Source organism: Ranitomeya variabilis, chromosome 1 (assembly GCF_051348905.1).
Source record: "Ranitomeya variabilis isolate aRanVar5 chromosome 1, aRanVar5.hap1, whole genome shotgun sequence".
Classification (NCBI taxonomy): domain Eukaryota; kingdom Metazoa; phylum Chordata; class Amphibia; order Anura; family Dendrobatidae; genus Ranitomeya; species Ranitomeya variabilis.
In genome coordinates, this window is record NC_135232.1 from 789,905,737 (window position 1) to 789,929,629 (window position 23,893).

Here is a 23,893-nt window from a genome sequence, read left to right on the forward strand (position 1 = left end):
CTAAGGGTCAGTGGCTACTGCATTGAAGCTGTAGAAAGTAAAAAAGATCAAAGCTTGAGAGTCAGAAACCAGCAAAATCAACCCCTTTTGTGGTCTTGCATACATTACTGTGCCACATTTTACCAACAGGGAACTCTGTTAGTAATTTATAATGAACTCCTGGCATGTAAGACTAAAAAAGTGCATGTAATGAGTTTTAGTATGAAATAGATCTTTCCCTTTTACATTATATGCATTTTCTTTCTGATCAGTTTTACCTTTACAAATAAGAAAACAAAAGCAAAGTTCCATAGAGAAAAGAAATCTTTCTGTTATCCAGTCATCAGGAACATGTTGAGTATCTAGATTTGACAAAACACCTACTTCAAGTAAGAGACTTGTGGCTCTGTGGCGCAATGGATAGCGCATTGGACTTCTAGGGAACTGATGTGATTCAAAGGTTGTGGGTTCGAGTCCCACTAGAGTCATATTTTAAAGTTTGTGTGACATTCATACTTTGTCTCAGTTGTTGGAAATATGAAAAAGGAAAAAAAATGTATCAGATCTGCGCTTCATATTAACATTTAGAGAAAATTAGAAGCCGTATTTAGGTTTGAACTTGTCAAAGAACGTAGAAGGAGCAGAAACAAAAGGCTCATTGACAAACAATAGCATATAGGGCACAATAAATTATTGCATATTGTTTGTCTAGTGATTGGTGTTCAGTTTCCTGTTTTCAGTAGTCCCAAGTTGTTTTTTTAATTTGAACCTTTTTAAAAGTCATTTTTGTATGTGTTTACAAGATATGCAAAACGTGGACATTCTTTGGCTAAAAAGTGTCGAAATAAGTTTAAAGATGAGAACAGAGTGATATCAGCTGCCTTGTCCTCATAAACACTTTCTGCTTCGCTAACGAGATCACTGAAATCATGTAAGCAGGTAATTTTTGGAGAGCCGAAATTCAGTGGAAATGAGTTTTTTGTTATTAAGTTAATTTTTATGGTAAGAAATTAGTTTATAATTTTGGACAAATCATCTGATCTCTTTTCATAATAATCTAGCGTTAACACAAATTACCACTATAAAATCTGAAGCAGTAAACTTTGTGAAAGCCAAATTTTGTATCAGTCTGAAATCTTTTGGCCATTAATGTACAGTCCTAGATATTTTTAGAAAAACTGTAAAAGGAAAAAATGAGGAAAGGAAAAACTTCTAAAGAAAAGCATAGCTGACTTCTAAAATCAGGATATCTAGCAGGAGCACTCCAGAAAATTTCCCTGCATTTATTTGGACTAAAACAAATGTTCTCTGATAGTCTTATCATATGGCTAAAATTATTTCCTTTGTTTTGACTAATATCCTTCCCAAACCAGTGTCCCATTAGCGTACAACGAAACTGATGTTCCAAGCCATTTTTCTAGGCTTAAGTTCCTAAGGGTCAGAGGCTACTGCATTGAAGCTGTAGAAAGTAAAAAAGATCAAAGCTTGAGAGTCAGAAACCAGCAAAATCAACCCCTTTTGTGGTCTTGCATACATTACTGTGCCACATTTTACCAACAGGGAACTCTGTTAGTAATTTATAATGAACTCCTGGCATGTAAGACTAAAAAAGTACATGTAATGAGTTTTAGTATGAAATAGATCTTTCCCTTTTACATTATATGTATTTTCTTTCTGATCAGTTTTACCTTTACAAATAAGAAAACAAAAGCAAAGTTCCATAGAGAAAAGAAATCTTTCTGTTATCCAGTCATCAGGAAAATGTTGAGTATCTAGATTTGACAAAACACCTACTTCAAGTAAGAGACTTGTGGCTCTGTGGCGCAATGGATAGCGCATTGGACTTCTAGGGAACTGATGTGATTCAAAGGTTGTGGGTTCGAGTCCCACCAGAGTCGTATTTTAAAGTTTGTGTGACATTCATACTTTGTCTTAGTTGTTGGAAATATGAAAAAGGAAAAAAAATGTATCAGATCTGCGCTCCATATTAACATTTAGAGAAAATTAGAAGCCGTATTTAGGTTTGAACTTGTCAAAGAACGTAGAAGGAGCAGATACTAAAGGCTCATTGACACAAACAATAGCATATAGGGCACAATAAATTATTGCATATTGTTTGTCTAGTGATTGGTGTTCTGTTTCCTGTTTTCAGTAGTCCCAAGTTCTTTTTTTAATTTGAACCTTTTTAAAAGTCATTTTTGTATGTGTTTACAAGATATGCAAAACGTGGACATTCTTTGGCTAAAAAGTGTCGAAATAAGTTTAAAGATGAGAACAGAGTGATATCAGCTGCCTTGTCCTCATAAACACTTTCTGCTTCGCTAACGAGATCACTGAAATCATGTAAGCAGGTAATTTTTGGAGAGCCGAAATTCAGTGGAAATGAGTTTTTTGTTATTAAGTTAATTTTTATGGTAAGAAATTAGTTTATAATTTTGGACAAATCATCTGATCTCTTTTCATAATAATCTAGCGTTAACACAAATTACCACTATAAAATCTGAAGCAGTAAACTTTGTGAAAGCCAAATTTTGTATCAGTCTGAAATCTTTTGGCCATTAATGTACAGTCCTAGATATTTTTAGAAAAACTGTAAAAGGAAAAAATGAGGAAAGGAAAAACTTCTAAAGAAAAGCATAGCTGACTTCTAAAATCAGGATATCTAGCAGGAGCACTCCAGAAAATTTCCCTGCATTTATTTGGACTAAAACAAATATTCTCTGATAGTCTTATCATATGGCTAAAATTATTTCCTTTGTTTTGACTAATATCCTTCCCAAACCAGTGTCCCATTAGCGTACAACGAAACTGATGTTCCAAGCCATTTTTCTAGGCTTAAGTTCCTAAGGGTCAGAGGCTACTGCATTGAAGCTGTAGAAAGTAAAAAAGATCAAAGCTTGAGAGTCAGAAACCAGCAAAATCAACCCCTTTTGTGGTCTTGCATACATTACTGTGCCACATTTTACCAACAGGGAACTCTGTTAGTAATTTATAATGAACTCCTGGCATGTAAGACTAAAAAAGTGCATGTAATGAGTTTTAGTATGAAATAGATCTTTCCCTTTTACATTATATGCATTTTCTTTCTGATCAGTTTTACCTTTACAAATAAGAAAACAAAAGCAAAGTTCCATAGAGAAAAGAAATCTTTCTGTTATCCAGTCATCAGGAAAATGCTGAGTATCTAGATTTGACAAAACACCTACTTCAAGTAAGAGACTTGTGGCTCTGTGGCGCAATGGATAGCGCAATGGATAGCGCAATGGATAGCGCATTGGACTTCTAGGGAACTGATGTGATTCAAAGGTTGTGGGTTCGTGTCCCACCAGAGTCGTATTTTAAAGTTTGTGTGACATTCATACTTTGTCTCAGTTGTTGGAAATATGAAAAAGGAAAAAAAATGTATCAGATCTGCGCTTCATATTAACATTTAGAGAAAATTAGAAGCCGTATTTAGGTTTGAACTTGTCAAAGAACGTAGAAGGAGCAGATACTAAAGGCTCATTGACACAAACAATAGCATATAGGGCACAATAAATTATTGCATATTGTTTGTCTAGTGATTGGTGTTCTGTTTCCTGTTTTCAGTAGTTCCAAGTTCTTTTTTTAATTTGAACCTTTTAAAAGTCATTTTTGTATGTGTTTACAAGATATGCAAAACGTGGACATTCTTTGGCTAAAAAGTGTCGAAATAAGTTTAAAGATGAGAACAGAGTGATATCAGCTGCCTTGTCCTCATAAACACTTTCTGCTTCGCTAACGAGATCACTGAAATCATGTAAGCAGGTAATTTTTGGAGAGCCGAAATTCAGTGGAAATGAGTTTTTTGTTATTAAGTTAATTTTTATGGTAAGAAATTAGTTTATAATTTTGGACAAATCATCTGATCTCTTTTCATAATAATCTAGCGTTAACACAAATTACCACTATAAAATCTGAAGCAGTAAACTTTGTGAAAGCCAAATTTTGTATCAGTCTGAAATCTTTTGGCCATTAATGTACAGTCCTAGATATTTTTAGAAAAACTGTAAAAGGAAAAAATGAGGAAAGGAAAAACTTCTAAAGAAAAGCATAGCTGACTTCTAAAATCAGGATATCTAGCAGGAGCACTCCAGAAAATTTCCCTGCATTTATTTGGACTAAAACAAATGTTCTCTGATAGTCTTATCATATGGCTAAAATTATTTCCTTTGTTTTGACTAATATCCTTCCCAAACCAGTGTCCCATTAGCGTACAACGAAACTGATGTTCCAAGCCATTTTTCTAGGCTTAAGTTCCTAAGGGTCAGTGGCTACTGCATTGAAGCTGTAGAAAGTAAAAAAGATCAAAGCTTGAGAGTCAGAAACCAGCAAAATCAACCCCTTTTGTGGTCTTGCATACATTACTGTGCCACATTTTACCAACAGGGAACTCTGTTAGTAATTTATAATGAACTCCTGGCATGTAAGACTAAAAAAGTGCATGTAATGAGTTTTAGTATGAAATAGATCTTTCCCTTTTACATTATATGCATTTTCTTTCTGATCAGTTTTACCTTTACAAATAAGAAAACAAAAGCAAAGTTCCATAGAGAAAAGAAATCTTTCTGTTATCCAGTCATCAGGAACATGTTGAGTATCTAGATTTGACAAAACACCTACTTCAAGTAAGAGACTTGTGGCTCTGTGGCGCAATGGATAGCGCATTGGACTTCTAGGGAACTGATGTGATTCAAAGGTTGTGGGTTCGAGTCCCACTAGAGTCATATTTTAAAGTTTGTGTGACATTCATACTTTGTCTCAGTTGTTGGAAATATGAAAAAGGAAAAAAAATGTATCAGATCTGCGCTTCATATTAACATTTAGAGAAAATTAGAAGCCGTATTTAGGTTTGAACTTGTCAAAGAACGTAGAAGGAGCAGAAACAAAAGGCTCATTGACAAACAATAGCATATAGGGCACAATAAATTATTGCATATTGTTTGTCTAGTGATTGGTGTTCAGTTTCCTGTTTTCAGTAGTCCCAAGTTGTTTTTTTAATTTGAACCTTTTTAAAAGTCATTTTTGTATGTGTTTACAAGATATGCAAAACGTGGACATTCTTTGGCTAAAAAGTGTCGAAATAAGTTTAAAGATGAGAACAGAGTGATATCAGCTGCCTTGTCCTCATAAACACTTTCTGCTTCGCTAACGAGATCACTGAAATCATGTAAGCAGGTAATTTTTGGAGAGCCGAAATTCAGTGGAAATGAGTTTTTTGTTATTAAGTTAATTTTTATGGTAAGAAATTAGTTTATAATTTTGGACAAATCATCTGATCTCTTTTCATAATAATCTAGCGTTAACACAAATTACCACTATAAAATCTGAAGCAGTAAACTTTGTGAAAGCCAAATTTTGTATCAGTCTGAAATCTTTTGGCCATTAATGTACAGTCCTAGATATTTTTAGAAAAACTGTAAAAGGAAAAAATGAGGAAAGGAAAAACTTCTAAAGAAAAGCATAGCTGACTTCTAAAATCAGGATATCTAGCAGGAGCACTCCAGAAAATTTCCCTGCATTTATTTGGACTAAAACAAATGTTCTCTGATAGTCTTATCATATGGCTAAAATTATTTCCTTTGTTTTGACTAATATCCTTCCCAAACCAGTGTCCCATTAGCGTACAACGAAACTGATGTTCCAAGCCATTTTTCTAGGCTTAAGTTCCTAAGGGTCAGAGGCTACTGCATTGAAGCTGTAGAAAGTAAAAAAGATCAAAGCTTGAGAGTCAGAAACCAGCAAAATCAACCCCTTTTGTGGTCTTGCATACATTACTGTGCCACATTTTACCAACAGGGAACTCTGTTAGTAATTTATAATGAACTCCTGGCATGTAAGACTAAAAAAGTACATGTAATGAGTTTTAGTATGAAATAGATCTTTCCCTTTTACATTATATGTATTTTCTTTCTGATCAGTTTTACCTTTACAAATAAGAAAACAAAAGCAAAGTTCCATAGAGAAAAGAAATCTTTCTGTTATCCAGTCATCAGGAAAATGTTGAGTATCTAGATTTGACAAAACACCTACTTCAAGTAAGAGACTTGTGGCTCTGTGGCGCAATGGATAGCGCATTGGACTTCTAGGGAACTGATGTGATTCAAAGGTTGTGGGTTCGAGTCCCACCAGAGTCGTATTTTAAAGTTTGTGTGACATTCATACTTTGTCTTAGTTGTTGGAAATATGAAAAAGGAAAAAAAATGTATCAGATCTGCGCTCCATATTAACATTTAGAGAAAATTAGAAGCCGTATTTAGGTTTGAACTTGTCAAAGAACGTAGAAGGAGCAGATACTAAAGGCTCATTGACACAAACAATAGCATATAGGGCACAATAAATTATTGCATATTGTTTGTCTAGTGATTGGTGTTCTGTTTCCTGTTTTCAGTAGTCCCAAGTTCTTTTTTTAATTTGAACCTTTTTAAAAGTCATTTTTGTATGTGTTTACAAGATATGCAAAACGTGGACATTCTTTGGCTAAAAAGTGTCGAAATAAGTTTAAAGATGAGAACAGAGTGATATCAGCTGCCTTGTCCTCATAAACACTTTCTGCTTCGCTAACGAGATCACTGAAATCATGTAAGCAGGTAATTTTTGGAGAGCCGAAATTCAGTGGAAATGAGTTTTTTGTTATTAAGTTAATTTTTATGGTAAGAAATTAGTTTATAATTTTGGACAAATCATCTGATCTCTTTTCATAATAATCTAGCATTAACACAAATTACCACTATAAAATCTGAAGCAGTAAACTTTGTGAAAGCCAAATTTTGTATCAGTCTGAAATCTTTTGGCCATTAATGTACAGTCCTAGATATTTTTAGAAAAACTGTAAAAGGAAAAAATGAGGAAAGGAAAAACTTCTAAAGAAAAGCATAGCTGACTTCTAAAATCAGGATATCTAGCAGGAGCACTCCAGAAAATTTCCCTGCATTTATTTGGACTAAAACAAATGTTCTCTGATAGTCTTATCATATGGCTAAAATTATTTCCTTTGTTTTGACTAATATCCTTCCCAAACCAGTGTCCCATTAGCGTACAACGAAACTGATGTTCCAAGCCATTTTTCTAGGCTTAAGTTCCTAAGGGTCAGTGGCTACTGCATTGAAGCTGTAGAAAGTAAAAAAGATCAAAGCTTGAGAGTCAGAAACCAGCAAAATCAACCCCTTTTGTGGTCTTGCATACATTACTGTGCCACATTTTACCAACAGGGAACTCTGTTAGTAATTTATAATGAACTCCTGGCATGTAAGACTAAAAAAGTGCATGTAATGAGTTTTAGTATGAAATAGATCTTTCCCTTTTACATTATATGCATTTTCTTTCTGATCAGTTTTACCTTTACAAATAAGAAAACAAAAGCAAAGTTCCATAGAGAAAAGAAATCTTTCTGTTATCCAGTCATCAGGAACATGTTGAGTATCTAGATTTGACAAAACACCTACTTCAAGTAAGAGACTTGTGGCTCTGTGGCGCAATGGATAGCGCATTGGACTTCTAGGGAACTGATGTGATTCAAAGGTTGTGGGTTCGAGTCCCACTAGAGTCATATTTTAAAGTTTGTGTGACATTCATACTTTGTCTCAGTTGTTGGAAATATGAAAAAGGAAAAAAAATGTATCAGATCTGCGCTTCATATTAACATTTAGAGAAAATTAGAAGCCGTATTTAGGTTTGAACTTGTCAAAGAACGTAGAAGGAGCAGAAACAAAAGGCTCATTGACACAAACAATAGCATATAGGGCACAATAAATTATTGCATATTGTTTGTCTAGTGATTGGTGTTCAGTTTCCTGTTTTCAGTAGTCCCAAGTTGTTTTTTTAATTTGAACCTTTTTAAAAGTCATTTTTGTATGTGTTTACAAGATATGCAAAACGTGGACATTCTTTGGCTAAAAAGTGTCGAAATAAGTTTAAAGATGAGAACAGAGTGATATCAGCTGCCTTGTCCTCATAAACACTTTCTGCTTCGCTAACGAGATCACTGAAATCATGTAAGCAGGTAATTTTTGGAGAGCCGAAATTCAGTGGAAATGAGTTTTTTGTTATTAAGTTAATTTTTATGGTAAGAAATTAGTTTATAATTTTGGACAAATCATCTGATCTCTTTTCATAATAATCTAGCGTTAACACAAATTACCACTATAAAATCTGAAGCAGTAAACTTTGTGAAAGCCAAATTTTGTATCAGTCTGAAATCTTTTGGCCATTAATGTACAGTCCTAGATATTTTTAGAAAAACTGTAAAAGGAAAAAATGAGGAAAGGAAAAACTTCTAAAGAAAAGCATAGCTGACTTCTAAAATCAGGATATCTAGCAGGAGCACTCCAGAAAATTTCCCTGCATTTATTTGGACTAAAACAAATGTTCTCTGATAGTCTTATCATATGGCTAAAATTATTTCCTTTGTTTTGACTAATATCCTTCCCAAACCAGTGTCCCATTAGCGTACAACGAAACTGATGTTCCAAGCCATTTTTCTAGGCTTAAGTTCCTAAGGGTCAGAGGCTACTGCATTGAAGCTGTAGAAAGTAAAAAAGATCAAAGCTTGAGAGTCAGAAACCAGCAAAATCAACCCCTTTTGTGGTCTTGCATACATTACTGTGCCACATTTTACCAACAGGGAACTCTGTTAGTAATTTATAATGAACTCCTGGCATGTAAGACTAAAAAAGTGCATGTAATGAGTTTTAGTATGAAATAGATCTTTCCCTTTTACATTATATGCATTTTCTTTCTGATCAGTTTTACCTTTACAAATAAGAAAACAAAAGCAAAGTTCCATAGAGAAAAGAAATCTTTCTGTTATCCAGTCATCAGGAAAATGCTGAGTATCTAGATTTGACAAAACACCTACTTCAAGTAAGAGACTTGTGGCTCTGTGGCGCAATGGATAGCGCAATGGATAGCGCATTGGACTTCTAGGGAACTTATGTGATTCAAAGGTTGTGGGTTCGAGTCCCACCAGAGTCGTATTTTAAAGTTTGTGTGACATTCATACTTTGTCTCAGTTGTTGGAAATATGAAAAAGGAAAAAAAATGTATCAGATCTGCGCTTCATATTAACATTTAGAGAAAATTAGAAGCCGTATTTAGGTTTGAACTTGTCAAAGAACGTAGAAGGAGCAGATACTAAAGGCTCATTGACACAAACAATAGCATATAGGGCACAATAAATTATTGCATATTGTTTGTCTAGTGATTGGTGTTCTGTTTCCTGTTTTCAGTAGTTCCAAGTTCTTTTTTTAATTTGAACCTTTTTAAAAGTCATTTTTGTATGTGTTTACAAGATATGCAAAACGTGGACATTCTTTGGCTAAAAAGTGTCGAAATAAGTTTAAAGATGAGAACAGAGTGATATCAGCTGCCTTGTCCTCATAAACACTTTCTGCTTCGCTAACGAGATCACTGAAATCATGTAAGCAGGTAATTTTTGGAGAGCCGAAATTCAGTGGAAATGAGTTTTTTGTTATTAAGTTAATTTTTATGGTAAGAAATTAGTTTATAATTTTGGACAAATCATCTGATCTCTTTTCATAATAATCTAGCGTTAACACAAATTACCACTATAAAATCTGAAGCAGTAAACTTTGTGAAAGCCAAATTTTGTATCAGTCTGAAATCTTTTGGCCATTAATGTACAGTCCTAGATATTTTTAGAAAAACTGTAAAAGGAAAAAATGAGGAAAGGAAAAACTTCTAAAGAAAAGCATAGCTGACTTCTAAAATCAGGATATCTAGCAGGAGCACTCCAGAAAATTTCCCTGCATTTATTTGGACTAAAACAAATGTTCTCTGATAGTCTTATCATATGGCTAAAATTATTTCCTTTGTTTTGACTAATATCCTTCCCAAACCAGTGTCCCATTAGCGTACAACGAAACTGATGTTCCAAGCCATTTTTCTAGGCTTAAGTTCCTAAGGGTCAGTGGCTACTGCATTGAAGCTGTAGAAAGTAAAAAAGATCAAAGCTTGAGAGTCAGAAACCAGCAAAATCAACCCCTTTTGTGGTCTTGCATACATTACTGTGCCACATTTTACCAACAGGGAACTCTGTTAGTAATTTATAATGAACTCCTGGCATGTAAGACTAAAAAAGTGCATGTAATGAGTTTTAGTATGAAATAGATCTTTCCCTTTTACATTATATGCATTTTCTTTCTGATCAGTTTTACCTTTACAAATAAGAAAACAAAAGCAAAGTTCCATAGAGAAAAGAAATCTTTCTGTTATCCAGTCATCAGGAACATGTTGAGTATCTAGATTTGACAAAACACCTACTTCAAGTAAGAGACTTGTGGCTCTGTGGCGCAATGGATAGCGCATTGGACTTCTAGGGAACTGATGTGATTCAAAGGTTGTGGGTTCGAGTCCCACTAGAGTCATATTTTAAAGTTTGTGTGACATTCATACTTTGTCTCAGTTGTTGGAAATATGAAAAAGGAAAAAAAATGTATCAGATCTGCGCTTCATATTAACATTTAGAGAAAATTAGAAGCCGTATTTAGGTTTGAACTTGTCAAAGAACGTAGAAGGAGCAGAAACAAAAGGCTCATTGACAAACAATAGCATATAGGGCACAATAAATTATTGCATATTGTTTGTCTAGTGATTGGTGTTCAGTTTCCTGTTTTCAGTAGTCCCAAGTTGTTTTTTTAATTTGAACCTTTTTAAAAGTCATTTTTGTATGTGTTTACAAGATATGCAAAACGTGGACATTCTTTGGCTAAAAAGTGTCGAAATAAGTTTAAAGATGAGAACAGAGTGATATCAGCTGCCTTGTCCTCATAAACACTTTCTGCTTCGCTAACGAGATCACTGAAATCATGTAAGCAGGTAATTTTTGGAGAGCCGAAATTCAGTGGAAATGAGTTTTTTGTTATTAAGTTAATTTTTATGGTAAGAAATTAGTTTATAATTTTGGACAAATCATCTGATCTCTTTTCATAATAATCTAGCGTTAACACAAATTACCACTATAAAATCTGAAGCAGTAAACTTTGTGAAAGCCAAATTTTGTATCAGTCTGAAATCTTTTGGCCATTAATGTACAGTCCTAGATATTTTTAGAAAAACTGTAAAAGGAAAAAATGAGGAAAGGAAAAACTTCTAAAGAAAAGCATAGCTGACTTCTAAAATCAGGATATCTAGCAGGAGCACTCCAGAAAATTTCCCTGCATTTATTTGGACTAAAACAAATGTTCTCTGATAGTCTTATCATATGGCTAAAATTATTTCCTTTGTTTTGACTAATATCCTTCCCAAACCAGTGTCCCATTAGCGTACAACGAAACTGATGTTCCAAGCCATTTTTCTAGGCTTAAGTTCCTAAGGGTCAGAGGCTACTGCATTGAAGCTGTAGAAAGTAAAAAAGATCAAAGCTTGAGAGTCAGAAACCAGCAAAATCAACCCCTTTTGTGGTCTTGCATACATTACTGTGCCACATTTTACCAACAGGGAACTCTGTTAGTAATTTATAATGAACTCCTGGCATGTAAGACTAAAAAAGTACATGTAATGAGTTTTAGTATGAAATAGATCTTTCCCTTTTACATTATATGTATTTTCTTTCTGATCAGTTTTACCTTTACAAATAAGAAAACAAAAGCAAAGTTCCATAGAGAAAAGAAATCTTTCTGTTATCCAGTCATCAGGAAAATGTTGAGTATCTAGATTTGACAAAACACCTACTTCAAGTAAGAGACTTGTGGCTCTGTGGCGCAATGGATAGCGCATTGGACTTCTAGGGAACTGATGTGATTCAAAGGTTGTGGGTTCGAGTCCCACCAGAGTCGTATTTTAAAGTTTGTGTGACATTCATACTTTGTCTCAGTTGTTGGAAATATGAAAAAGGAAAAAAAATGTATCAGATCTGCGCTCCATATTAACATTTAGAGAAAATTAGAAGCCGTATTTAGGTTTGAACTTGTCAAAGAACGTAGAAGGAGCAGATACTAAAGGCTCATTGACACAAACAATAGCATATAGGGCACAATAAATTATTGCATATTGTTTGTCTAGTGATTGGTGTTCTGTTTCCTGTTTTCAGTAGTCCCAAGTTCTTTTTTTAATTTGAACCTTTTTAAAAGTCATTTTTGTATGTGTTTACAAGATATGCAAAACGTGGACATTCTTTGGCTAAAAAGTGTCGAAATAAGTTTAAAGATGAGAACAGAGTGATATCAGCTGCCTTGTCCTCATAAACACTTTCTGCTTCGCTAACGAGATCACTGAAATCATGTAAGCAGGTAATTTTTGGAGAGCCGAAATTCAGTGGAAATGAGTTTTTTGTTATTAAGTTAATTTTTATGGTAAGAAATTAGTTTATAATTTTGGACAAATCATCTGATCTCTTTTCATAATAATCTAGCGTTAACACAAATTACCACTATAAAATCTGAAGCAGTAAACTTTGTGAAAGCCAAATTTTGTATCAGTCTGAAATCTTTTGGCCATTAATGTACAGTCCTAGATATTTTTAGAAAAACTGTAAAAGGAAAAAATGAGGAAAGGAAAAACTTCTAAAGAAAAGCATAGCTGACTTCTAAAATCAGGATATCTAGCAGGAGCACTCCAGAAAATTTCCCTGCATTTATTTGGACTAAAACAAATGTTCTCTGATAGTCTTATCATATGGCTAAAATTATTTCCTTTGTTTTGACTAATATCCTTCCCAAACCAGTGTCCCATTAGCGTACAACGAAACTGATGTTCCAAGCCATTTTTCTAGGCTTAAGTTCCTAAGGGTCAGTGGCTACTGCATTGAAGCTGTAGAAAGTAAAAAAGATCAAAGCTTGAGAGTCAGAAACCAGCAAAATCAACCCCTTTTGTGGTCTTGCATACATTACTGTGCCACATTTTACCAACAGGGAACTCTGTTAGTAATTTATAATGAACTCCTGGCATGTAAGACTAAAAAAGTGCATGTAATGAGTTTTAGTATGAAATAGATCTTTCCCTTTTACATTATATGCATTTTCTTTCTGATCAGTTTTACCTTTACAAATAAGAAAACAAAAGCAAAGTTCCATAGAGAAAAGAAATCTTTCTGTTATCCAGTCATCAGGAACATGTTGAGTATCTAGATTTGACAAAACACCTACTTCAAGTAAGAGACTTGTGGCTCTGTGGCGCAATGGATAGCGCATTGGACTTCTAGGGAACTGATGTGATTCAAAGGTTGTGGGTTCGAGTCCCACTAGAGTCATATTTTAAAGTTTGTGTGACATTCATACTTTGTCTCAGTTGTTGGAAATATGAAAAAGGAAAAAAAATGTATCAGATCTGCGCTTCATATTAACATTTAGAGAAAATTAGAAGCCGTATTTAGGTTTGAACTTGTCAAAGAACGTAGAAGGAGCAGAAACAAAAGGCTCATTGACACAAACAATAGCATATAGGGCACAATAAATTATTGCATATTGTTTGTCTAGTGATTGGTGTTCAGTTTCCTGTTTTCAGTAGTCCCAAGTTGTTTTTTTAATTTGAACCTTTTTAAAAGTCATTTTTGTATGTGTTTACAAGATATGCAAAACGTGGACATTCTTTGGCTAAAAAGTGTCGAAATAAGTTTAAAGATGAGAACAGAGTGATATCAGCTGCCTTGTCCTCATAAACACTTTCTGCTTCGCTAACGAGATCACTGAAATCATGTAAGCAGGTAATTTTTGGAGAGCCGAAATTCAGTGGAAATGAGTTTTTTGTTATTAAGTTAATTTTTATGGTAAGAAATTAGTTTATAATTTTGGACAAATCATCTGATCTCTTTTCATAATAATCTAGCGTTAACACAAATTACCACTATAAAATCTGAAGCAGTAAACTTTGTGAAAGCCAAATTTTGTATCAGTCTGAAATCTTTTGGCCATTAATGTACAGTCCTAGATATTTTTAGAAAAACTGTAAAAGGAAAAAATGAGGAAAGGAAAAACTTCTAAAGAAAAGCATAGCTGACTTCTAAAATCAGGATATCTAGCAGGAGCACTCCAGAAAATTTCCCTGCATTTATTTGGACTAAAACAAATGTTCTCTGATAGTCTTATCATATGGCTAAAATTATTTCCTTTGTTTTGACTAATATCCTTCCCAAACCAGTGTCCCATTAGCGTACAACGAAACTGATGTTCCAAGCCATTTTTCTAGGCTTAAGTTCCTAAGGGTCAGAGGCTACTGCATTGAAGCTGTAGAAAGTAAAAAAGATCAAAGCTTGAGAGTCAGAAACCAGCAAAATCAACCCCTTTTGTGGTCTTGCATACATTACTGTGCCACATTTTACCAACAGGGAACTCTGTTAGTAATTTATAATGAACTCCTGGCATGTAAGACTAAAAAAGTACATGTAATGAGTTTTAGTATGAAATAGATCTTTCCCTTTTACATTATATGTATTTTCTTTCTGATCAGTTTTACCTTTACAAATAAGAAAACAAAAGCAAAGTTCCATAGAGAAAAGAAATCTTTCTGTTATCCAGTCATCAGGAAAATGTTGAGTATCTAGATTTGACAAAACACCTACTTCAAGTAAGAGACTTGTGGCTCTGTGGCGCAATGGATAGCGCATTGGACTTCTAGGGAACTGATGTGATTCAAAGGTTGTGGGTTCGAGTCCCACCAGAGTCGTATTTTAAAGTTTGTGTGACATTCATACTTTGTCTCAGTTGTTGGAAATATGAAAAAGGAAAAAAAATGTATCAGATCTGCGCTCCATATTAACATTTAGAGAAAATTAGAAGCCGTATTTAGGTTTGAACTTGTCAAAGAACGTAGAAGGAGCAGATACTAAAGGCTCATTGACACAAACAATAGCATATAGGGCACAATAAATTATTGCATATTGTTTGTCTAGTGATTGGTGTTCTGTTTCCTGTTTTCAGTAGTCCCAAGTTCTTTTTTTAATTTGAACCTTTTTAAAAGTCATTTTTGTATGTGTTTACAAGATATGCAAAACGTGGACATTCTTTGGCTAAAAAGTGTCGAAATAAGTTTAAAGATGAGAACAGAGTGATATCAGCTGCCTTGTCCTCATAAACACTTTCTGCTTCGCTAACGAGATCACTGAAATCATGTAAGCAGGTAATTTTTGGAGAGCCGAAATTCAGTGGAAATGAGTTTTTTGTTATTAAGTTAATTTTTATGGTAAGAAATTAGTTTATAATTTTGGACAAATCATCTGATCTCTTTTCATAATAATCTAGCGTTAACACAAATTACCACTATAAAATCTGAAGCAGTAAACTTTGTGAAAGCCAAATTTTGTATCAGTCTGAAATCTTTTGGCCATTAATGTACAGTCCTAGATATTTTTAGAAAAACTGTAAAAGGAAAAAATGAGGAAAGGAAAAACTTCTAAAGAAAAGCATAGCTGACTTCTAAAATCAGGATATCTAGCAGGAGCACTCCAGAAAATTTCCCTGCATTTATTTGGACTAAAACAAATGTTCTCTGATAGTCTTATCATATGGCTAAAATTATTTCCTTTGTTTTGACTAATATCCTTCCCAAACCAGTGTCCCATTAGCGTACAACGAAACTGATGTTCCAAGCCATTTTTCTAGGCTTAAGTTCCTAAGGGTCAGTGGCTACTGCATTGAAGCTGTAGAAAGTAAAAAAGATCAAAGCTTGAGAGTCAGAAACCAGCAAAATCAACCCCTTTTGTGGTCTTGCATACATTACTGTGCCACATTTTACCAACAGGGAACTCTGTTAGTAATTTATAATGAACTCCTGGCATGTAAGACTAAAAAAGTGCATGTAATGAGTTTTAGTATGAAATAGATCTTTCCCTTTTACATTATATGCATTTTCTTTCTGATCAGTTTTACCTTTACAAATAAGAAAACAAAAGCAAAGTTCCATAGAGAAAAGAAATCTTTCTGTTATCCAGTCATCAGGAACATGTTGAGTATCTAGATTTGACAAAACACCTACTTCAAGTAAGAGACTTGTGGCTCTGTGGCGCAATGGATAGCGCATTGGACTTCTAGGGAACTGATGTGATTCAAAGGTTGTGGGTTCGAGTCCCACTAGAGTCATATTTTAAAGTTTGTGTGACATTCATACTTTGTCTCAGTTGTTGGAAATATGAAAAAGGAAAAAAAATGTATCAGATCTGCGCTTCATATTAACATTTAGAGAAAATTAGAAGCCGTATTTAGGTTTGAACTTGTCAAAGAACGTAGAAGGAGCAGATACTAAAGGCTCATTGACACAAACAATAGCATATAGGGCACAATAAATTATTGCATATTGTTTGTCTAGTGATTGGTGTTCTGTTTCCTGTTTTCAGTAGTCCCAAGTTGTTTTTTTAATTTGAACCTTTTTAAAAGTCATTTTTGTATGTGTTTACAAGATATGCAAAACGTGGACATTCTTTGGCTAAAAAGTGTCGAAATAAGTTTAAAGATGAGAACAGAGTGATATCAGCTGCCTTGTCCTCATAAACACTTTCTGCTTCGCTAACGAGATCACTGAAATCATGTAAGCAGGTAATTTTTGGAGAGCCGAAATTCAGTGGAAATGAGTTTTTTGTTATTAAGTTAATTTTTATGGTAAGAAATTAGTTTATAATTTTGGACAAATCATCTGATCTCTTTTCATAATAATCTAGCGTTAACACAAATTACCACTATAAAATCTGAAGCAGTAAACTTTGTGAAAGCCAAATTTTGTATCAGTCTGAAATCTTTTGGCCATTAATGTACAGTCCTAGATATTTTTAGAAAAACTGTAAAAGGAAAAAATGAGGAAAGGAAAAACTTCTAAAGAAAAGCATAGCTGACTTCTAAAATCAGGATATCTAGCAGGAGCACTCCAGAAAATTTCCCTGCATTTATTTGGACTAAAACAAATGTTCTCTGATAGTCTTATCATATGGCTAAAATTATTTCCTTTGTTTTGACTAATATCCTTCCCAAACCAGTGTCCCATTAGCGTACAACGAAACTGATGTTCCAAGCCATTTTTCTAGGCTTAAGTTCCTAAGGGTCAGAGGCTACTGCATTGAAGCTGTAGAAAGTAAAAAAGATCAAAGCTTGAGAGTCAGAAACCAGCAAAATCAACCCCTTTTGTGGTCTTGCATACATTACTGTGCCACATTTTACCAACAGGGAACTCTGTTAGTAATTTATAATGAACTCCTGGCATGTAAGACTAAAAAAGTACATGTAATGAGTTTTAGTATGAAATAGATCTTTCCCTTTTACATTATATGTATTTTCTTTCTGATCAGTTTTACCTTTACAAATAAGAAAACAAAAGCAAAGTTCCATAGAGAAAAGAAATCTTTCTGTTATCCAGTCATCAGGAAAATGTTGAGTATCTAGATTTGACAAAACACCTACTTCAAGTAAGAGACTTGTGGCTCTGTGGCGCAATGGATAGCGCATTGGACTTCTAGGGAACTGATGTGATTCAAAGGTTGTGGGTTCGAGTCCCACCAGAGTCGTATTTTAAAGTTTGTGTGACATTCATACTTTGTCTCAGTTGTTGGAAATATGAAAAAGGAAAAAAAATGTATCAGATCTGCGCTCCATATTAACATTTAGAGAAAATTAGAAGCCGTATTTATGTTTGAACTTGTCAAAGAACGTAGAAGGAGCAGATACTAAAGGCTCATTGACACAAACAATAGCATATAGGGCACAATAAATTATTGCATATTGTTTGTCTAGTGATTGGTGTTCTGTTTCCTGTTTTCAGTAGTCCCAAGTTCTTTTTTTAATTTGAACCTTTTTAAAAGTCATTTTTGTATGTGTTTACAAGATATGCAAAACGTGGACATTCTTTGGCTAAAAAGTGTCGAAATAAGTTTAAAGATGAGAACAGAGTGATATCAGCTGCCTTGTCCTCATAAACACTTTCTGCTTCGCTAACGAGATCACTGAAATCATGTAAGCAGGTAATTTTTGGAGAGCCGAAATTCAGTGGAAATGAGTTTTTTGTTATTAAGTTAATTTTTATGGTAAGAAATTAGTTTATAATTTTGGACAAATCATCTGATCTCTTTTCATAATAATCTAGCGTTAACACAAATTACCACTATAAAATCTGAAGCAGTAAACTTTGTGAAAGCCAAATTTTGTATCAGTCTGAAATCTTTTGGCCATTAATGTACAGTCCTAGATATTTTTAGAAAAACTGTAAAAGGAAAAAATGAGGAAAGGAAAAACTTCTAAAGAAAAGCATAGCTGACTTCTAAAATCAGGATATCTAGCAGGAGCACTCCAGAAAATTTCCCTGCATTTATTTGGACTAAAACAAATGTTCTCTGATAGTCTTATCATATGGCTAAAATTATTTCCTTTGTTTTGACTAATATCCTTCCCAAACCAGTGTCCCATTAGCGTACAACGAAACTGATGTTCCAAGCCATTTTTCTAGGCTTAAGTTCCTAAGGGTCAGTGGCTACTGCATTGAAGCTGTAGAAAGTAAAAAAGATCAAAGCTTGAGAGTCAGAAACCAGCAAAATCAACCCCTTTTGTGGTCTTGCATACATTACTGTGCCACATTTTACCAACAGGGAACTCTGTTAGTAATTTATAATGAACTCCTGGCATGTAAGACTAAAAAAGTGCATGTAATGAGTTTTAGTATGAAATAGATCTTTCCCTTTTACATTATATGCATTTTCTTTCTGATCAGTTTTACCTTTACAAATAAGAAAACAAAAGCAAAGTTCCATAGAGAAAAGAAATCTTTCTGTTATCCAGTCATCAGGAACATGTTGAGTATCTAGATTTGACAAAACACCTACTTCAAGTAAGAGACTTGTGGCTCTGTGGCGCAATGGATAGCGCATTGGACTTCTAGGGAACTGATGTGATTCAAAGGTTGTGGGTTCGAGTCCCACTAGAGTCATATTTTTAAGTTTGTGTGACATTCATACTTTGTCTCAGTTGTTGGAAATATGAAAAAGGAAAAAAAATGTATCAGATCTGCGCTTCATATTAACATTTAGAGAAAATTAGAAGCCGTATTTAGGTTTGAACTTGTCAAAGAACGTAGAAGGAGCAGATACTAAAGGCTCATTGACACAAACAATAGCATATAGGGCACAATAAATTATTGCATATTGTTTGTCTAGTGATTGGTGTTCTGTTTCCTGTTTTCAGTAGTCCCAAGTTGTTTTTTTAATTTGAACCTTTTTAAAAGTCATTTTTGTATGTGTTTACAAGATATGCAAAACGTGGACATTCTTTGGCTAAAAAGTGTCGAAATAAGTTTAAAGATGAGAACAGAGTGATATCAGCTGCCTTGTCCTCATAAACACTTTCTGCTTCGCTAACGAGATCACTGAAATCATGTAAGCAGGTAATTTTTGGAGAGCCGAAATTCAGTGGAAATGAGTTTTTTGTTATTAAGTTAATTTTTATGGTAAGAAATTAGTTTATAATTTTGGACAAATCATCTGATCTCTTTTCATAATAATCTAGCGTTAACACAAATTACCACTATAAAATCTGAAGCAGTAAACTTTGTGAAAGCCAAATTTTGTATCAGTCTGAAATCTTTTGGCCATTAATGTACAGTCCTAGATATTTTTAGAAAAACTGTAAAAGGAAACAATGAGGAAAGGAAAAACTTCTAAAGAAAAGCATTGCTGACTTCTAAAATCAGGATATCTAGCAGGAGCACTCCAGAAAATTTCCCTGCATTTATTTGGACTAAAACAAATGTTCTCTGATAGTCTTATCATATGGCTAAAATTATTTCCTTTGTTTTGACTAATATCCTTCCCAAACCAGTGTCCCATTAGCGTACAATGAAACTGATGTTCCAAGCCATTTTTCTAGGCTTAAGTTCCTAAGGGTCAGTGGCTACTGCATTGAAGCTGTAGAAAGTAAAAAAGATCAAAGCTTGAGAGTCAGAAACCAGCAAAATCAACCCCTTTTGTGGTCTTGCATACATTACTGTGCCACATTTTACCAACAGGGAACTCTGTTAGTAATTTATAATGAACTCCTGGCATGTAAGACTAAAAAAGTGCATGTAATGAGTTTTAGTATGAAATAGATCTTTCCCTTTTACATTATATGCATTTTCTTTCTGATCAGTTTTACCTTTACAAATAAGAAAACAAAAGCAAAGTTCCATAGAGAAAAGAAATCTTTCTGTTATCCAGTCATCAGGAACATGTTGAGTATCTAGATTTGACAAAACACCTACTTCAAGTAAGAGACTTGTGGCTCTGTGGCGCAATGGATAGCGCATTGGACTTCTAGGGAACTGATGTGATTCAAAGGTTGTGGGTTCGAGTCCCACTAGAGTCATATTTTAAAGTTTGTGTGACATTCATACTTTGTCTCAGTTGTTGGAAATATGAAAAAGGAAAAAAAATGTATCAGATCTGCGCTTCATATTAACATTTAGAGAAAATTAGAAGCCGTATTTAGGTTTGAACTTGTCAAAGAACGTAGAAGGAGCAGATACTAAAGGCTCATTGACACAAACAATAGCATATAGGGCACAATAAATTATTGCATATTGTTTGTCTAGTGATTGGTGTTCAGTTTCCTGTTTTCAGTAGTCCCAAGTTCTTTTTTTAATTTGATCCTTTTTAAAAGTCATTTTTGTATGTGTTTACAAGATATGCAAAACGTGGACATTCTTTGGCTAAAAAGTGTCGAAATAAGTTTAAAGATGAGAACAGAGTAATATCAGCTGCCTTGTCCTCATAAACACTTTCTGCTTCGCTAACGAGATCACTGAAATCATGTAAGCAAGTAATTTTTGGAGAGCCGAAATTCAGTGGAAATGAGTTTTTTGTTATTAAGTTAATTTTTATGGTAAGAAATTAGTTTATAATTTTGGACAAATCATCTGATCTCTTTTCATAATAATCTAGCGTTAACACAAATTACCACTATAAAATCTGAAGCAGTAAACTTTGTGAAAGCCAAATTTTGTATCAGTCTGAAATCTTTTGGCCATTAATGTACAGTCCTAGATATTTTTAGAAAAACTGTAAAAGGAAAAAATGAGGAAAGGAAAAACTTCTAAAGAAAAGCATAGCTGACTTCTAAAATCAGGATATCTAGCAGGAGCACTCCAGAAAATTTCCCTGCATTCATTTGGACTAAAACAAATGTTCTCTGATAGTCTTATCATATGGCTAAAATTATTTCCTTTGTTTTGACTAATATCCTTCCCAAACCAGTGTCCCATTAGCGTACAACGAAACTGATGTTCCAAGCCATTTTTCTAGGCTTAAGTTCCTAAGGGTCAGTGGCTACTGCATTGAAGCTGTAGAAAGTAAAAAAGATCAAAGCTTGAGAGTCAGAAACCAGCAAAATCAACCCCTTTTGTGGTCTTGCATACATTACTGTGCCACATTTTACCAACAGGGAACTCTGTTAGTAATTTATAATGAACTCCTGGCATGTAAGACTAAAAAAGTGCATGTAATGAGTTTTAGTATGAAATAGATCTTTCCCTTTTACATTATATGCATTTTCTTTCTGATCAGTTTTACCTTTACAAATAAGAAAACAAAAGCAAAGTTCCATAGAGAAAAGAAATCTTTCTGTTATCCAGTCATCAGGAACATGTTGAGTATCTAGATTTGACAAAACACCTACTTCAAGTAAGAGACTTGTGGCTCTGTGGCGCAATGGATAGCGCATTGGACTTCTAGGGAACTGATGTGATTCAAAGGTTGTGGGTTCGAGTCCCACTAGAGTCATATTTTAAAGTTTGTGTGACATTCATACTTTGTCTCAGTTGTTGGAAATATGAAAAAGGAAAAAAAATGTATCAGATCTGCGCTTCATATTAACATTTAGAGAAAATTAGAAGCCGTATTTAGGTTTGAACTTGTCAAAGAACGTAGAAGGAGCAGATACTAAAGGCTCATTGACACAAACAATAGCATATAGGGCACAATAAATTATTGCATATTGTTTGTCTAGTGATTGGTGTTCTGTTTCCTGTTTTCAGTAGTCCCAAGTTGTTTTTTTAATTTGAACCTTTTTAAAAGTCATTTTTGTATGTGTTTACAAGATATGCAAAACGTGGACATTCTTTGGCTAAAAAGTGTCGAAATAAGTTTAAAGATGAGAACAGAGTGATATCAGCTGCCTTGTCCTCATAAACACTTTCTGCTTCGCTAACGAGATCACTGAAATCATGTAAGCAGGTAATTTTTGGAGAGCCGAAATTCAGTGGAAATGAGTTTTTTGTTATTAAGTTAATTTTTATGGTAAGAAATTAGTTTATAATTTTGGACAAATCATCTGATCTCTTTTCATAATAATCTAGCGTTAACACAAATTACCACTATAAAATCTGAAGCAGTAAACTTTGTGAAAGCCAAATTTTGTATCAGTCTGAAATCTTTTGGCCATTAATGTACAGTCCTAGATATTTTTAGAAAAACTGTAAAAGGAAACAATGAGGAAAGGAAAAACTTCTAAAGAAAAGCATTGCTGACTTCTAAAATCAGGATATCTAGCAGGAGCACTCCAGAAAATTTCCCTGCATTTATTTGGACTAAAACAAATGTTCTCTGATAGTCTTATCATATGGCTAAAATTATTTCCTTTGTTTTGACTAATATCCTTCCCAAACCAGTGTCCCATTAGCGTACAATGAAACTGATGTTCCAAGCCATTTTTCTAGGCTTAAGTTCCTAAGGGTCAGTGGCTACTGCATTGAAGCTGTAGAAAGTAAAAAAGATCAAAGCTTGAGAGTCAGAAACCAGCAAAATCAACCCCTTTTGTGGTCTTGCATACATTACTGTGCCACATTTTACCAACAGGGAACTCTGTTAGTAATTTATAATGAACTCCTGGCATGTAAGACTAAAAAAGTGCATGTAATGAGTTTTAGTATGAAATAGATCTTTCCCTTTTACATTATATGCATTTTCTTTCTGATCAGTTTTACCTTTACAAATAAGAAAACAAAAGCAAAGTTCCATAGAGAAAAGAAATCTTTCTGTTATCCAGTCATCAGGAACATGTTGAGTATCTAGATTTGACAAAACACCTACTTCAAGTAAGAGACTTGTGGCTCTGTGGCGCAATGGATAGCGCATTGGACTTCTAGGGAACTGATGTGATTCAAAGGTTGTGGGTTCGAGTCCCACTAGAGTCATATTTTAAAGTTTGTGTGACATTCATACTTTGTCTCAGTTGTTGGAAATATGAAAAAGGAAAAAAAATGTATCAGATCTGCGCTTCATATTAACATTTAGAGAAAATTAGAAGCCGTATTTAGGTTTGAACTTGTCAAAGAACGTAGAAGGAGCAGATACTAAAGGCTCATTGACACAAACAATAGCATATAGGGCACAATAAATTATTGCATATTGTTTGTCTAGTGATTGGTGTTCAGTTTCCTGTTTTCAGTAGTCCCAAGTTCTTTTTTTAATTTGATCCTTTTTAAAAGTCATTTTTGTATGTGTTTACAAGATATGCAAAACGTGGACATTCTTTGGCTAAAAAGTGTCGAAATAAGTTTAAAGATGAGAACAGAGTAATATCAGCTGCCTTGTCCTCATAAACACTTTCTGCTTCGCTAACGAGATCACTGAAATCATGTAAGCAAGTAATTTTTGGAGAGCCGAAATTCAGTGGAAATGAGTTTTTTGTTATTAAGTTAATTTTTATGGTAAGAAATTAGTTTATAATTTTGGACAAATCATCTGATCTCTTTTCATAATAATCTAGCGTTAACACAAATTACCACTATAAAATCTGAAGCAGTAAACTTTGTGAAAGCCAAATTTTGTATCAGTCTGAAATCTTTTGGCCATTAATGTACAGTCCTAGATATTTTTAGAAAAACTGTAAAAGGAAAAAATGAGGAAAGGAAAAACTTCTAAAGAAAAGCATAGCTGACTTCTAAAATCAGGATATCTAGCAGGAGCACTCCAGAAAATTTCCCTGCATTCATTTGG

The 23,893-nt window shown here is 34.0% G+C and overlaps 16 non-coding genes across 16 annotated transcripts; all 16 read left to right on the forward strand.

The window, feature by feature from the left end:
* The first annotated feature begins 381 nt into the window (after positions 1–381).
* On the forward strand, positions 382–467 carry TRNAR-UCU (transfer RNA arginine (anticodon UCU)). Its single transcript is given in 2 exon segments — positions 382–418; positions 432–467. It is a non-coding gene; the product is annotated as a tRNA-Arg (tRNA).
* A 1,324-nt stretch (positions 468–1,791) lies between these two features.
* On the forward strand, positions 1,792–1,877 carry TRNAR-UCU (transfer RNA arginine (anticodon UCU)). The gene is given in 2 exon segments: positions 1,792–1,828; positions 1,842–1,877. It is a non-coding gene; the product is annotated as a tRNA-Arg (tRNA).
* Positions 1,878–4,638: 2,761 nt separating this feature from the next.
* TRNAR-UCU (transfer RNA arginine (anticodon UCU)) lies at positions 4,639–4,724 on the forward strand. Its single transcript is given in 2 exon segments — positions 4,639–4,675; positions 4,689–4,724. It is a non-coding gene; the product is annotated as a tRNA-Arg (tRNA).
* Positions 4,725–6,048: 1,324 nt separating this feature from the next.
* TRNAR-UCU (transfer RNA arginine (anticodon UCU)) lies at positions 6,049–6,134 on the forward strand. The gene is given in 2 exon segments: positions 6,049–6,085; positions 6,099–6,134. It is a non-coding gene; the product is annotated as a tRNA-Arg (tRNA).
* Positions 6,135–7,460: 1,326 nt separating this feature from the next.
* On the forward strand, positions 7,461–7,546 carry TRNAR-UCU (transfer RNA arginine (anticodon UCU)). Its single transcript is given in 2 exon segments — positions 7,461–7,497; positions 7,511–7,546. It is a non-coding gene; the product is annotated as a tRNA-Arg (tRNA).
* A 1,326-nt stretch (positions 7,547–8,872) lies between these two features.
* TRNAR-UCU (transfer RNA arginine (anticodon UCU)) lies at positions 8,873–8,970 on the forward strand. Its single transcript is given in 2 exon segments — positions 8,873–8,921; positions 8,935–8,970. It is a non-coding gene; the product is annotated as a tRNA-Arg (tRNA).
* Positions 8,971–10,296: 1,326 nt separating this feature from the next.
* TRNAR-UCU (transfer RNA arginine (anticodon UCU)) lies at positions 10,297–10,382 on the forward strand. Its single transcript is given in 2 exon segments — positions 10,297–10,333; positions 10,347–10,382. It is a non-coding gene; the product is annotated as a tRNA-Arg (tRNA).
* Positions 10,383–11,706: 1,324 nt separating this feature from the next.
* Positions 11,707–11,792, forward strand: TRNAR-UCU (transfer RNA arginine (anticodon UCU)). Its single transcript is given in 2 exon segments — positions 11,707–11,743; positions 11,757–11,792. It is a non-coding gene; the product is annotated as a tRNA-Arg (tRNA).
* Positions 11,793–13,118: 1,326 nt separating this feature from the next.
* On the forward strand, positions 13,119–13,204 carry TRNAR-UCU (transfer RNA arginine (anticodon UCU)). The gene is given in 2 exon segments: positions 13,119–13,155; positions 13,169–13,204. It is a non-coding gene; the product is annotated as a tRNA-Arg (tRNA).
* A 1,326-nt stretch (positions 13,205–14,530) lies between these two features.
* TRNAR-UCU (transfer RNA arginine (anticodon UCU)) lies at positions 14,531–14,616 on the forward strand. Its single transcript is given in 2 exon segments — positions 14,531–14,567; positions 14,581–14,616. It is a non-coding gene; the product is annotated as a tRNA-Arg (tRNA).
* Positions 14,617–15,942: 1,326 nt separating this feature from the next.
* TRNAR-UCU (transfer RNA arginine (anticodon UCU)) lies at positions 15,943–16,028 on the forward strand. The gene is given in 2 exon segments: positions 15,943–15,979; positions 15,993–16,028. It is a non-coding gene; the product is annotated as a tRNA-Arg (tRNA).
* Positions 16,029–17,354: 1,326 nt separating this feature from the next.
* On the forward strand, positions 17,355–17,440 carry TRNAR-UCU (transfer RNA arginine (anticodon UCU)). The gene is given in 2 exon segments: positions 17,355–17,391; positions 17,405–17,440. It is a non-coding gene; the product is annotated as a tRNA-Arg (tRNA).
* Positions 17,441–18,766: 1,326 nt separating this feature from the next.
* TRNAR-UCU (transfer RNA arginine (anticodon UCU)) lies at positions 18,767–18,852 on the forward strand. The gene is given in 2 exon segments: positions 18,767–18,803; positions 18,817–18,852. It is a non-coding gene; the product is annotated as a tRNA-Arg (tRNA).
* A 1,326-nt stretch (positions 18,853–20,178) lies between these two features.
* TRNAR-UCU (transfer RNA arginine (anticodon UCU)) lies at positions 20,179–20,264 on the forward strand. Its single transcript is given in 2 exon segments — positions 20,179–20,215; positions 20,229–20,264. It is a non-coding gene; the product is annotated as a tRNA-Arg (tRNA).
* A 1,326-nt stretch (positions 20,265–21,590) lies between these two features.
* TRNAR-UCU (transfer RNA arginine (anticodon UCU)) lies at positions 21,591–21,676 on the forward strand. Its single transcript is given in 2 exon segments — positions 21,591–21,627; positions 21,641–21,676. It is a non-coding gene; the product is annotated as a tRNA-Arg (tRNA).
* Positions 21,677–23,002: 1,326 nt separating this feature from the next.
* TRNAR-UCU (transfer RNA arginine (anticodon UCU)) lies at positions 23,003–23,088 on the forward strand. The gene is given in 2 exon segments: positions 23,003–23,039; positions 23,053–23,088. It is a non-coding gene; the product is annotated as a tRNA-Arg (tRNA).
* The last annotated feature ends 805 nt before the right edge of the window (positions 23,089–23,893 follow it).